The sequence below is a fragment of the Balaenoptera borealis genome (assembly GCF_965194805.1).
Source record: "Balaenoptera borealis genome assembly, chromosome: 1".
In the NCBI taxonomy this organism is placed as follows: domain Eukaryota; kingdom Metazoa; phylum Chordata; class Mammalia; order Artiodactyla; family Balaenopteridae; genus Balaenoptera; species Balaenoptera borealis.
The window spans coordinates 165,294,530-165,309,675 of NC_138860.1; the positions used below are offsets into that span (position 1 = coordinate 165,294,530).

Below are 15,146 nucleotides of genomic sequence, written 5' to 3' on the forward strand. Positions count from 1 at the left end.
TCCATGATAATTAACTAATACAGAGTTAAAATTACCCTTTTATGTATACCTATATACATATAAAAATATTTCCAAAGTTAAGCAGTTTAAATTTGAACTGTTTGACTGGAAGACAAGCACAATAACAGAAAAGCCTAATATTACAGTTTTTATAATCTATCTCTTATCATGGGTAACTGAATCATTCCATTTCCTACTACATGTACAGAGCAGTGTTCTGGCTATGAAACAAGGTCTATAAGGGGACAAAGAAGGCCAGAGCACCTTAGAAGAAGAAAAGGTTAGGTATTATTTCTTAAACAAAGCTTTTTGTGCCACCCTAGACTGCTTATCTATTCTAGTGAGAGCTCTCCCTGTTTTGCACAGATTTGAGAAGACAATGGTATTAAAAGTTACTAGTGCTAATCCAAGCTACAGGTAGTAATAGTAAGGTGTATCTGCCCAATGTTATCTAGCTACAGTCAGCAGTCTTCCAAGAGCCAACAAGTATGATTTCTTAATCTTGGGTTTTGGAACTAGAAGAGCTTCTACTAACCAATAGTTAGTAGACCACCATCACTCATTTCTTAAATACATACTTACTGACTGCTATTATGTGCTATAAAGGCACTGGGGATACAGTGAAAAGTAAAACCAAAACAGACAATAAGCTACATGCTATCATGTTTTTTATTTAAAAAACATGCCTACTGTGGTGCTCTTTCTCTTATCCTCCTTGGTTTAGGATTAAATGTCTTCCACAAAATGTCCCTCATCTCTGGAAGGATATTTATCAAGGCTTTAAGTAGTTATTTCAGGTAGTAAGACTACTGTAGATATTTTTTATTTTCTTCTTTTTGACTTTATCTTTAAATCTTCATTTTTTAATAGTGAGCACATATTACTTTTTCTTTATTACAGAAATAATATATGAATGAAGTCTCATCCTAAAAAATTTAAACAATATAGACATGCACAGTAAAGACTTCTGGTCTCCAAGTATCTTTAAGAAGCAACCATTATTAGTACTTAGGTATGTATATATCCTATTCTTTTAATATACACTTAGATATAAAAATGCATATACAACTTTCTTTTTTTACATGAGATCAGATAATAAATGTTCTATGACTTCTTTTATTATTATTTTTAAAACTAACAATGTGTCTTAGAGATCTTTTTATTCTGCAGTTTGGGTGCATGGTAATTAAGTGAATATATATTCCCTTCCCCTCTTAATGAAAAGGAACACAAATGATAAAACATTAGAAACACTATTCTGGCCTTTGATTTCTTTTTTCTCATTATATATCTTAGAGATAGATCTATATGTACTAATATGGAACTATATCATTCTTTTTCACAGCTGCAGGATATCTCATTGCATGGACCTACTTAATGTCCCTCATGATGGATAGTTATGTTGATTTTGTACTTCCATCCAAATAAACTTTAGAAATACCTCCACAATTTCAAACTAACTAAAAAAAGAGAGACTGGTAAGACTGTATTAGCATTCTGGGTATCTTATTCAAATCCACAGTACTTTAAAAAAATGTATACATTACATTCTTCTATTAAAAAATGTGAGAATATTGTTGTACATTAAAACAAGGCTGGCAGGACACATACCAAATAAGCACATATTGCTTCTGTGTTAATTAAAAAAAAGTGGATAAAGGAAAATAAATACATGGTAATTAACCTGCTTATTTTGTCTTTCCTTTAATCCTACAGGTAAATTTTCTTCACTGGATTATTATAATACTAGCATTCACAACTAATGTGTCTTATCTCACAGAGTTGAAACTACTAAACAAACATTATTTATCCTGTTTAACATTCTATTAATTTTCCTTAGTGTTTATCCCACTGTTCTTCTAATCATTACTGTTCACCATCTTCCCCACAGCAACGTGGGCATCTGAGGTAAAAATTAAAGTTAGTGAAGGAAAGCTCTTACAAAAGATGGGATGAAATCAGTGAGTACAGTTGAATTAGGCATGAATTTCAATCAGCAAAGATCTGCCTCTCTATCCCTTGGTTAAATCCTTAACATTTTATAAACCTACATATTTATGCATTTTTTCCTTCTTTCCCTTTCACAAATCAGCTGAGTCTAACTGAAAAAGTAATATTTACATTTAATATTTTAAAACCTATTAACAAAATATACATTAACACACTAAAGGAAATAAACATACAATCATTTCTACAGATAATTACCCTCAAAAAAGCATTAGATAAAATTCAGCACCATAACTAAAAGTCTCACAGTACCAGGACTAGAAAGGAGCTTTCTCAATTTGATAAAAGTTATCCACCAAAAATCTATGGTAAATTCAACTTCATTTAATAGAAAGTGCTAGCTGGCACAGGAATGCAAGCTAAGAGAAGTAAAAGGTAAAAAGATTGGAAAGGGAGAAACAAAATTATTATTCTTCACAATATGACTGTCTAGAGAGAAAACCCAATAATCTATAGATAAATTATAGAATTAGTTCAGTAAGGTTGCTAGATTTAAGATCAACATATAAAAATAAAATTACATTCTTATACATTAGCACCCAACTTAAAATGTAATTTAAAAAAGATACCACTTAATATCACAACAAAAAAGACATAAGACACGAGATAAAATCTGAACAAAAGATGCCTAAGACCTATAGAAGTAATAGGTATCTTTACTACTACAGAAAATCTAAATAAATGGAGTATATACCTTATTAGTATAAATTATTTGTAAATTAATCTGCAAATTCAAGGCAATTTCAATCAAAATACCAATAGGATATAACCCCCTTGACCTCTGGAACTTAAGAAGCTGATACTAAAATTAACATGAAAGAGAAATGAAACAAGAATAGCAAAGATAGTTTTTAAGAATAAGGTCTGCTCTAACATTCATTGAGATCTGTTATAATCCAATTCAAGTCAAGAGACTGTGGGGACAGACACACAGACCAGTAAAACAGACTTGAAAGCCCACCTTATACAATATACAAAAACAAATTCCTATTCAGAGAACTGAACATGAAAAGAAAAATAAACATTTAGAGGAAAATATAGAACATCTTTATGATCTTGGAGGCAAGAAAGAATTTCTTAAGATATAAAAACTATCATAAAAAAATACCATAAACAAAGCTAAAAAAAAAAGACAGGCTATAGATATGTGTAATACATATAACTAATGATTACTATCCAGAATATATAATAAGTTCCTATAAATCAAGATAAAACAAGAAAAGTGGCAAAGGATACTAGGCATTTCATAGAAGAGAAAATCTAAATGTCAAAAAACAAATTTTCACTAATTATCTTATTTGTAATTAAGGAAATATATACAAAAACTATATCAAGCTATCATTTAACACCAATCAAGACTGGCCAAAAATGTTAAGACCGATAACACAAGCTGACAACAAGCCAAAGGAAGACTGAGAAAGAAAGCTCTCATACAGACTGTAGGAATATAAACTGATACAGTCAGTTAGGAACAAATGGTAATTTATAGTAAGTTTGAAGATGAGCATAATTTTCAACTCAACAATTTCACTCTAGGACTTCCCTGGTAGTGCAGTGGTTAAGAATCCGCCTGCCAGGGCTTCCCTAGTGGCGCAGTGGTTGAGTCTGCCTGCCAGTGCAGGGGACACAGGTTCAAGTCCTGGTCTGGGAAGATCCCACATGCCGCGGAGCAACTAAGCCCGTGCACCATAACTACTGAGTCTGTGCTCTAGAGCCCGCGAGCCACAACTCCTGAAGCCCGTGTGCCTAGAGCCTGTGCTCTTCAACAAGAGAAGCCACTGCAATGAGAAGCCTGCGCACCACAACGAAGAGCAGCTCCCGCTCACTGCAACTAGAGAAAGCCCGCGCACAGCAACGAAGACCCAACGCAGCCAAAAATAAATATAAGTAAAATAAATAAATAAAATAAATTAAAAAAAAAAAAAGAATCTGCCTGACAATGCAGGAGACACAGGTTTGAGCCCTGGTCTGGGAAGATTCCACATGCCAGGGACCAACTAAGCCTGTGTGCCACAACTACTGAGCCTATGCTCTAGAGCCCGCGTGCCACAACTACTGAAGCTTGCGCGCCTAGAGCCCGTGCTCCGCAACAAGAGAAGCCACCGCAATGAGAAGCCCGTGCACCGCAACAAAGAGTAGCCCCCCCCTCGCCGCAACAAGAGAAAAGCCCAGGTGCAGCAACGAAGACCCAATGCAGCCATAAATAAATAAATGAATGAATGAAGGAATGAATGAAGGAATAAATTAATAAAAACCCAAAAAACAATTTCACTCTATTGGAGTATATACTCTACAAAAATTCCGTATCTGTGAAAGGCAACATGAATGAGAATGCTTATTGTAGCACTGTTTATAATGGTAAAAAGAATGGAAACAACTTAAACACCAGCCAAATGGATAAATTTGTACTACGTGCATGTAATTAAAATTAATGGGCAGGTGTTAGAATTCAGATAAATAAAATTGAGAAGCAAAAAACTTGAGATGAGTTTGGTAGAAAATGCGATCTTACCAACTACTTAGATTGCCATTATCTAGATATGTATAATATACAACTAAAGCAAAAAAATTTACCAAAATAGACTAGATGTATAGAATACCAGTGGGATAGTCTTTCAATTCATGAACATAATATCTTTGAATTTATTAAGGTCATTCCAATTTCATTAAGGTCTTGTGATACTTTATAACTCATTTATTAATAATTGATAGAAAGTTTGCTGCTGTTGGAAATGTATCCTTTAATCTTTCATCACTTACTTTTTTTTTTTTTAATTTATTTATTTTTGGCTGTGCTGGGTCTTCGTTTCTGTGTGAGGGCTTTCTCCAGTTGTGGCGAGCGGGGGCCACCCTGCATCGCGGTGCGCGGGCCTTTCACTATCGCGGCCTCTTTTGTTGCGGAGCACAGGCTCCAGACGCGCAGGCTCAGTAGCCGTGGCTCACGGGCCCAGCTGCTCCGCGGCATGTGGGATCCTCCCAGACCAGGGCTCAAACCCGTGTCCTCTGCATTGGCAGGCAGACTCTCAAACACTGCGCCACCAGGGAAGCCCTACTTATTTTTTTAATTAGGTTTATTTTCTTCTTTTCATGGGTAGCAGTGTTAGAATAATGAGAAAAGGATAGGCTTGGAAATGAAATAGATTTTTTTTTAATAGGGTTTTTAAAAAATTAATTAATTAATTAGTTTATTTCTTTTTGGCTGTGTTGGGTCTTCGTTTCTGTGCGAGGGCTTTCTCTAGTTGTGGCGAGCGGGGGCCACTTTTCATCGCGGTGCGCAGGCCTCTCACTGTCGCGGCCTCTCTTGTTGCGGAGCACAAGCTCCAGATGTGCAGGCTCAGTAGTTGTGGCTCACGGGCCTAGTTGCTCCGTGGCATGTGGGATCTTCCCAGACCAGGGCTCAAACCCGTGTCCCCTCACTGGCAGGCAGATTCTCAACCACTGCGCCACCAGGGAAGCCCCGAAATAGATTTTAATTCTAGATCCAGACTTGAAATTCAGAGAAATCATAATTTGTTCATTGCAAAATTAGAAAAACATCTAGTACTTATAGCATTAGGGTGAAGATTCAATATAAGGTACCTACTTGTGCCCAGAACATGGCAGGAGCTCATCAGAGCTCTTTTTCTCATCTTTGAAGAATTGTCTACTCATGTCTTTTGCTCTCTGATTTACTGAGGTTTTAATTCTAGGCAAAATCATTTTGTCAATGTAAACTAACTCCTTGAAGAGGCTGATGGGAGAATGTTCCATGAAAAAGCGATTAGGATTCTTGAATTTGCATTTTACTGTGTCAAAATTGAAAATTTTTGTTAGGACGCAGCTAAAATAACAGATGTGAAAAAAGAAAATAATAAATATTTGCCATATTTAAGATAACTAGGACTACATGTACCAAAATGAGCCCAGGTCCAACTGATGAGTATAAAATAAAGCAGTAAATAATGTTGGATCCTGGTAAAAACATAACTACAATTATACTTTAACCTCCTGAGAGGTTATGTGCCTCAATTTTATATGTATACTTTCACTGCTCTGAAGATGTAAGAACAGAAACTTATTATACAATGCCTTTTTATGGTAATAGTGAGCAATTAAGAGGCCACATTAAACATCTTGGCATGTCTATTATTACCTAGCAAAATAATATTAACAGAGTACTCAGGAGATATTGATAGATGAAAGGATTGCTTTTTTCTTTTTCTATTTTTAATATAAAATATCACATATTTACTAGAGTGTCACTAAACAAATTATAAAGTGAATATCCACATAACCAACATTCATATCAAGAACTAAATATTGCCAGTATCCTAGAAACCTCTTCCCTATCCCCTTCCCAACCTTAACTTCTCCTCTCTCTGCTAGAGGTAACCAAAATCCTGGCTTTTATGGTAATCACTTCTTTTTCTTTATAGAATTACAACATAAGTACAGATCACTAAGGACCACAATTTAGTTTTCCTAGTTCTTGAATGTTATGTAACTGGAAACACAAAGCATGTAATCTTTTTGAGTCTTTTGCTAAACATTGTTTCTAACTCATCTGTATTAATTAAATGTAACTAGTTTCTTCATTTTCATTGCTCTAACACTCTGTTGAAGAAATACACAATTTATCCACTCTGATGTTGATGGACAGGGAATTCCCTTGCAGTCCAGTGGTTAGGACTGGGCGCTTTCACTGCCAGGGGCCCAGGTTCAATCCCTAGTCAGGCAACTAAGGATCCCAGGCGTAAGCTGCCCCGTGGCAAAAAACAAAACCAAACAAAAAACCTGATTATTAATGTTGGTGGACAGTTTATGCTGGCACTTTCCTTTGGTTATCAGAATAAGGCTATGAATATTCTTATAGATAGCCTTTTTTTTTTTTTTTGGCTGCACCACACAGCATGCGGGATCCTAGTTCCCTAACCAGAGATCTAACCTGTGCCCCCTGCAGTGGAAGAGTGGATTCTTAACCTCTAGACCACCAGGGAAGTCCCTAGGTGGCCTTCTTGATATACGTACACACATATATTTCTCTAATAGAAAAGGCAATATCTGAGTAGAACTGCTGAGTCATTAAGGATGTCTATCACTCCTAGATAATGTCAAACTCTTCCAAAGTGGTTTTAACAAATAACTCTCCCACAGCAGCATTTAAGAGTCACTGTCGTGCCAAATTTTCACCATTAGTATCGTTAGACTTGAATTTTAGCCCTTCTGGTGGATGTGTAATGATATCTCATTTCAAAAAAAAAAAAAACAATTTGAGATATAACTTACATACAATAAAATGCATTTCAATTGTAAAGGTCAATGATTTTGACAAACGTATATACATCTATGCTATTACCACCCCAATTAAGACAGAACCTGTCATCACCCCAGAAAGTACTTTCCTGCCCCTATGCAATCAGCTTCTGTCACATCTGCCACAGGCAAGCACTGATCTGATTCGTTTCATAATAGAATAAATGGTTCCAGAATTTCATATAAATGGAATTATACTGTATACGCCACTTTGTCTAGCTTTTTTGTACATCTTACTTGAGATTTATCCATACCATTGTATAAATTAGTAGTTAGTTCTTTTTAACTGCTGGGTAGTATTTCATTGTATAAATAAATCACAACTTGTTTCTCAGTTCACTTGTTGCTGGGCATTTGGGTTGTTTCCAGTTCCTAATTATTATGAACATGTAAACACATATGCACAAATCTTTGTATGGACCTATTTTTTCATTTCTCTTGGGGAAAGACCTAAGAATAGAACTGGTAGGACACATGGCAAGAAAATGTTTAAATTTAAAAGAATCTGCCAAGGGCTTCCCTGGTGGCGCAGTGGTTAAGAATCCACCTGCCAATGCAGGGGACACAGGTTCGATCCCTGATCCGGGAAGATCCCACATGCTGCGGAACAACTAAGCCTGTGTGCCACAACTACTGAGCCTGTGCTCTAGAGCCCACGAGCCGCAGCTACTGAGCCCACATGCCACAACTACTGAAGCCCGCACACCTAGAGCCTGTGCTCTGCAATAAGAGAAGCCACTGCAACGAAGAGTAGCCCCTGCTTGCCGCAAATGGAGAAAGTCCGCGCACAGTAACAAAGACCCAATGCAGCTAAAGATAAATAAATATTAAAAAAAAAAAAAAAAAGAATCTGTCAAAATATTTTTCAAAGTGCTTGTACAATTTTATACTCCTACCACTTCTGATTGCTCCACACCCTTGCCAACACTTAGTATTGCCAGTCTTTTTGATTTAGCGAATCTAGGTGTGAAGTGATATCTCACTGTGGTTCTTACCTACATTTTCCATATGACCAATGATGTTTAGCATCTTCTCAAGTGCTTACTGGCCATTCCCATAATCTTTTGTGAAATGTCTGATTTTGACCACTTTTTAAAATTGTCTGAGTTATGCAAGTTCTTCATATATTCTGGACACAAATCTTTTGTTTAGGATATGTTATGCAAATATTTTCTCCCAGCAGTAGCTTGCCTTTTCATCTTCTTAACAGTGTTCTTAAGAGAAGGTGTTCATTTAGATGAGGTTTCCAACATATTAAGAAATCTTTGCCTACTCCAAGGACATGAATATTTTTCCTCTTTTCTTACAAATTTCTCAGTTTTAATGTTTTTTTTTCGTACAAATACTCAGCTGTTCTAGCATCGTTTATTGAGAAGACTATTCTTTTCCCATTGAATGTTGGCCCCTTTGTCAAATATCAATCAACCACATAAGTGGGTCTATTTCTGTAGCTATTCTAATCACTTCTTAGCCTTTTGGCTAAGATCAAGCATAGTATCTATAGCTATCCTGTAACTTGATTTGTATGTCCATCTTTAACCCCAATATCACAGCTTTGATTACTGTAGCTTTATAGCATGTCTTCAAATCAGGGATTATGAATCCTCCAACTCTGTTCCTCTTCAAAATGGTTTTAGCTATTCTAGGTTCTCTGCATTTCCATATAAATCTTAGAATCAGCTTGTCAATTTATATTATTAAAAAAAAAAGGCTGGTGAGATTCTGGGATTGTGTTGAGTCTACAGATCAATTTGGGGATAATGGACACCCTAAGAATTTGAGGCTTCTGGGCCAAGAACATGGTATCTCTGTTTATTTATATCTTCCTATCTTTCTCAGGAATGCTTTGTAGCTTTCAGTGTAGAGGGCTTGTACATCTCTTTTAAAATCTATTCCTAAATATTACATTTTTTGATATTATGAATGGTACATGTGTTTTTCATTTTTCTAATTGTTGAATGCTGGGTATTATTTATTATACTGCTAGTATTTTCTTTTTATATATGCAACTAGTGTCTTGTGATCTTGCTAAATTCATCTGTTAATTCTAGTAGGATTTTTTTTTTTTTGGTAGATTTCTTAGGATTTTTTACGTAAACAGTTATGTCTTCTGCAAACTGAGATAGTTGTATTACTTCCTTTACAATATTATGCCTTTATTTTTCTTGGACCACCAGCACAATGTTAGACAGAAGTAGTGAGAGCAAGTATTCTTGCCTTCTTCTTAATCTTACGGCAAAATCATTCACTCTTTTTATCATTTAGTATGATGATGCCTGTATGTTTTTCTAGATGCTTTGATCAGGTTGAAGAAGTTTCCTTTTACTGCTAGTCTGTAAATTTTTATCATGAAAACGTTGAAATGTGTCAAATGATTCTTCTGTCTGTTGAGAGGATTACATTGTTTTTGTCAGATGTCAGATTCCGGGGTATACTAGCCTCATAAAATTGAGTTGTAAAGCCTTTCTTCTTCTTCTGTTTTCTGAAAGAATTTGTGAAAGATTGGTATTATTTTTCCTTAAATGTTAGATAAAATTCAGCAGCGAAATCATTTGGGACTGGAGTTTTCTTTGTTAGAAAGAACTATGGATTTAATTTCCTTAATAGATACAAGGCTATTCCAATTTTCTTTGAGCCAATTTTTGTAAAGTTGTGTTTCATTTATCAAATTAATTGGTATAAATTTGTTCCTAACATTACCTTATTAATCTTTCAGTTCTGAAGGATCTTTAGTGATAACTCCTTCTTTCATTCCTGACACTAGTAATCTGTTTTATTTTTCTATTTTTCTTGATTAGTCTTGTTAGGAGTTTAAAATTTTTATTAGCTTTTTAAAAGGAATTAACTTTTGGTTTCATTCACTTTCTATACTGTTTGTTTTCTATTAATTTTTGCTCTGATCTTTATTATTTCTTACCTTCTACTTACTTTGGGTTTAATTTGTTCTTCTTCTAGCTTAAGATAGAAACTGTGTGTGCTAGCCTGCCTCCAAGACGGTCCCTAATAATAAGTCTTGCCTCATGGGATTTGCACGTTTGTGTCTCTCCTACACTGAATATAACTGGTTTATATAACTAATAAGACATTACAAAACTGGCAGAATATAGCTTTCAATGCTAGGCCTTAATGTCATTACAGCTTTTGCCTTGCTCTATCATGGATTACTTGCTCCAGAGGAAGCCAGCCACAATATCATGACGACACTTAACCAGCCCTGTTGAGAGGTCCAGATGGCAAGAAACTAGGCCTCTAGCACAAACTTGTTACTGAGTTTTACAGATGTAAAACAAGACTTAACCGTCCATTTAAACATTCATCAAGTACCTACTATATCAGGGACTCCTTTGTGGGTTGGAATTTAAAGATGACTCAGACAAAGCCTCTGCCTTTTAACAATAGATCCTGGGTTAGGATGGCAGAGGAACCACAAGCAGCTCATTTCATTCCTTCCTCAAACTCCACTATAACTATGGTAAGGAATTAAAAGAAAGAAAGAAAAAAGACATAAACCTAGAAGGAAGGGAGAACAGAAAACAGAAAATGCACCAACATTTTAGAAGATGAAAAGCGAGTAGACAAGTTGTAACTGACATAGCAGATAGAATCCTCAGAAGGCGTGAGAAATGGCAGTACTAGGTACCTCTGAAACTGGTGATAAAAGGATGGGGGTAGTGCAGAAAAATGAAGAGGAAAGCTGTTTGAGAAGCAGGTAGAATCCTAGGTCCCTTGTTCAGCTCCATTCACATTGCGGAACAACTGCCTCGCCTTTATCCTGGCATAAACTGTAGGTCTATTCTCTGGAAAAAGTAAAAGACTTTTGGAGGGAGGATGTCAGGCACAATTAAGGGCACAGGACTGTACCCAAAACAAGGAATTAAATGACTATAAATATTAAATGCTGAATGCAGACATTCCCCAAGCCAGAATCCCCGACTTGGCTTCCAGATCGCAGGTGATGAAGACTATTACCCTTCAAGCAGGAGTTTGGAAGGCTCATCTTTGGGTAATTTGACCAGGCAAAGGGAAAGACCTAAGGATAAACTAACATTATAGGTTCCCCAACATCAGCCCGATCAAATCACCCTACGATAAAGCTCAAAGTAAACAGGCTCCACTGATGAATTCGAAGCATCTAGTCAGTGTTTTAGAGTCCCAATGCATCATGAATAATCAAGGATACTATATACTTGAAGGAAGCTTCCAAAATGGAGGATAATGATCAAAACAAACAAACAAACAAAAATTTGGAGGAAGCATAAGCATGTGTAAGAAAAATAAAACTCCAAAATAAATTATCTACAGTGAGCTTAGAGAAGATACTACCATATATGAAACAAGAATAGTATGCTACTATAAAATAACATTCAGGAAATAAAAAAGAACGATTAGAAATTTTAAAAAGCGAAGGGGGTTAAGAAGACGAAGGTAAGTAAATTTTCCAGAAAGTAAAGTAATACAAGGGAAACAAAACCTCACTAAAGCTATTTAAAAAGTGGAGCACCACTTTCAAATTTATGAAGGAAAATTATTTCCAACATAGAAACCTAGCTGAACTTTCATTCAGGTTTGTTGATACATTTTCCAATGTGTAAGGCATCAAAAATTTTTGCCTCTTGTGTACCCTTTTCTCATGAAACTTCTAAAAAAGGGGGAGGGGTAGGAAGGGATACAGATAGTGAAGTCTGATCCCAAGAGGACAGCTGTGCACCAAATATGAACATACTCAATCAGACTGAAGCAGTATGGATCAAGAAACAGATTTGATTAGACTGTCATTGAAATTCCGGCTGCCATTATACTCTTTTTCTGATGTGAGGATAGACTAGACAAGTCTGATACAGGTATCTTTACTTGGCTGAGCTTGACCAGTGCTGATAAAGTTCCTGCCCTGCTGCCTGACCCTTTCACCCTAAAGAAATATTCTGCTTTGATCTACTTCTGAGGACTAATTTGAATACTGTAAAAATCAAATTATTTCTTAACTTTAGGGATCTTATACCTGAACTTAAGACAAACATATGAAGCAAGCAACACTAATATTGTGATTAATAAATTACTTATTAGAAATCTGTTTTCCTTGCAAAGGAAGCATATTCAGTGAGAACTTTTGACTCTTAAGCAGCATAACTTATGATTACCAAATTCTACAACCATTTATATATTATGACTACTTTCTTCTAGCAGCAAAATAGTGAATGTTTTACAGAAAGCTACTTTTTACTGAAAAGCACAAGGAAGTAAATAAAGTATATAAAAATAAAACACATTTCTCAACTCAGATGTCCTGGGTCTGAGATTTGTCTGCCAGGAATCTTGCCTCTTAAAGGATGCAGTAAAGAGCTGTGAATATTAAGGGCATAATCTCTGGAATCAGAAAAATTGACCTCTATCATTTAAATATAAACTACTGTGCCTCAAATATAGTTATATCTAAATATACCTTTAATAGGTTATATTACATATATCAATACATTAATAAAAATATAAAATACAAACTATGTGACATTTCGAGGGAGAAAGTCACTTTAGACAAAGTTTAGAGATTTTGTCTCTAAACTTCAGTTGGTGGTATCACTTAACTCGTACAACTGTGATGAAGTTCATAGGAGATACAGTTGTCTTTTGGTTCCTGCGGGAGATTGGTTCTAGGACTCCCTTTGGATATCAAAAGTCGGTGGATGCTCAAGTCCCTTATAAAAAAATGACATAATACAGTCGGCCCTCAGTATACATGGTACCCAGGTAACAAGGTCGACTATAATTAATGTAAAATGTTTAGCATTCTGCCTGTGGTAAACAAAAATATCTTCAGGCACATACAACTAATAAATACCAGATTCATTCTTTCTTGGCTGTGTTGCATGGCTTGTGAGATCTTAGTTCCCTGACCAGGGACTGAACCTGCGCCCTCGGCAGTCAAAGTGCGGAATCCTCATCACTGGGCCACCAGGGAATTCCCCAGATTCACTCTGATGCTCTTAAAATGTGTAATTACAAAAATTAAATGCAAGTTGCAAATGAGTTAGGCCTAAAGGCAGGCCAACCTAAAAAAATATTCTGCATTTCATTGACTCTAAAATGCTAATTATGGTAAGGTACATCAGTATTGTATGTCTCCTAAAAGAGAAATTTGCCAATTCAACTGTGACAAACCATCTACTGCAAGACATCTCCTGATTTCAGAGATAATGAAATGTGAAAAAGTTTTTTGTGTGTCTAAGATTGGTAAAATTCATTAAAGTTATATAGTTGAGAGTTAGGATATTAAACACCATGAAAACAATCATTTTGAAGACAAGATTAAGTCACACAATTAGAATTAAATTGCTTGCTTTCTTAAAGTACTGTTCCATGCTTATCTCCACCACAAATTTCACCTCGCTCCCACCTGTCACTTCCTCAGAGAAAAGTTCCTTGAACACTGAGACTAGAATGGATCCATTTGTTACACAGTCCCACTGCACTTAGTACTTCCTCCTAGTACTCATTATATTGCTCAATACTAATCTTCTCTGGTTGATTTCAAGTTCAATAAAGACTATTTTGTTCAGTGCAATATACCAAGTGGAAGGGGTGCAAAATCAAAACCACACAAACAAGAAAGGAAATATAAGCAAGTAAGGTGGTCAGTGTAATATTTTCCCTCATTATTTTTCACAGCAGCATTATATATTATTGACAATTTAAAAATAAACTCATTTAAGTGCCTTCTTAGCACAGTAGGCAGCATGTCAGTCTCATAAGAATAAACCCATTTAAAATTTTAGGCTTTGGGACTTCCCTGGTGGCGCAGTGGTTAAGAATCCACCTGCCAATGCAGGGGACACGGGTTTGAGCCCTGGTCGAGGAAGATCCCACATGCCGAGGAGCAACTAAGCCCGTGCGCCACAACTACTGAGCCTGCGCTCTAGAGTCCGTGAGCTGCAACTACTGAGGCCCACGCATCTAGAGGCCGTGATCCCAACAAGAGAAGCCACCACAAGGAGAAGTCCGTGCACTGCAATGAAGAGTAGCCCCGGCTCGCCCCAACTAGAGAAAGCCCGTGCGCAGCAACGAAGACCCAATGCAGCCAAAAATTAATAAATAAAATAAAATAAAATAAAATTTTAGGTTTTATTTCATTTCATTAAGATAACACAGATCTTTTTGTTTCTTTGCTTCACAGTGGCACCTGAAATTATCTACACACTTTGTTCACACTAATAAACATACTGTCACATGTTTCCTGAAACATGTAGCCTTATAGGTCTATCTCTTCTCCCTATCCCAACCAACCTATTTCATTCCTCTTCCTTCTTTCCTTCTTTCTTCCTAAAGGGAACCACTATACTGAAACTGGTGTGTATTTGTCCCATCTATGTTTTTTTGGGTTTTTTTTTCTGGTTTTTTTTTTTAACATCTTTATTGGAGTATAATTGCTTTACAATGGTGTGTTAGTTTCTGCTTTATAACAAAATGAATCAGCTATACGTATACATATACACCCATATCTCCTCCCTCTTGTGTCTCCCTCCCACCCTCTCTATACCACCCCTCTAGGTGGTCACAAAGCACCATCAACTATGTTTTAATAATTTTACTGCATTTGTATGTATCTAGTATATACTTAAAACAAAAAATTCACATAAGTAGTAACATAACCTTTTGCTATTTGATCATCCCCCCAACATTGTTTTCAATAATAATCCATGTAGATCTGGTTCATTCATTTAACTGTTACATAGTATACCACAAATAACAATTTAGGTACTTATTCCAATGTTTACTTATTCTGTTATTGACAGGAATCAGGCTGTTTCCAATTTTCTGCTATCACAAATAATGTCTCAGTTTTTGCAAGATACCTC

At 35.9% G+C, this 15,146-nt stretch overlaps 1 protein-coding gene across 5 annotated transcripts in view; it reads right to left on the reverse strand.

Annotated features, from left to right (window-relative positions):
• The window catches only part of AGO3 (argonaute RISC catalytic component 3), a 117,719-nt gene that overhangs the window by 48,984 nt on the left and 53,589 nt on the right, over positions 1 to 15,146 (reverse strand). The window lies entirely within an intron of this gene.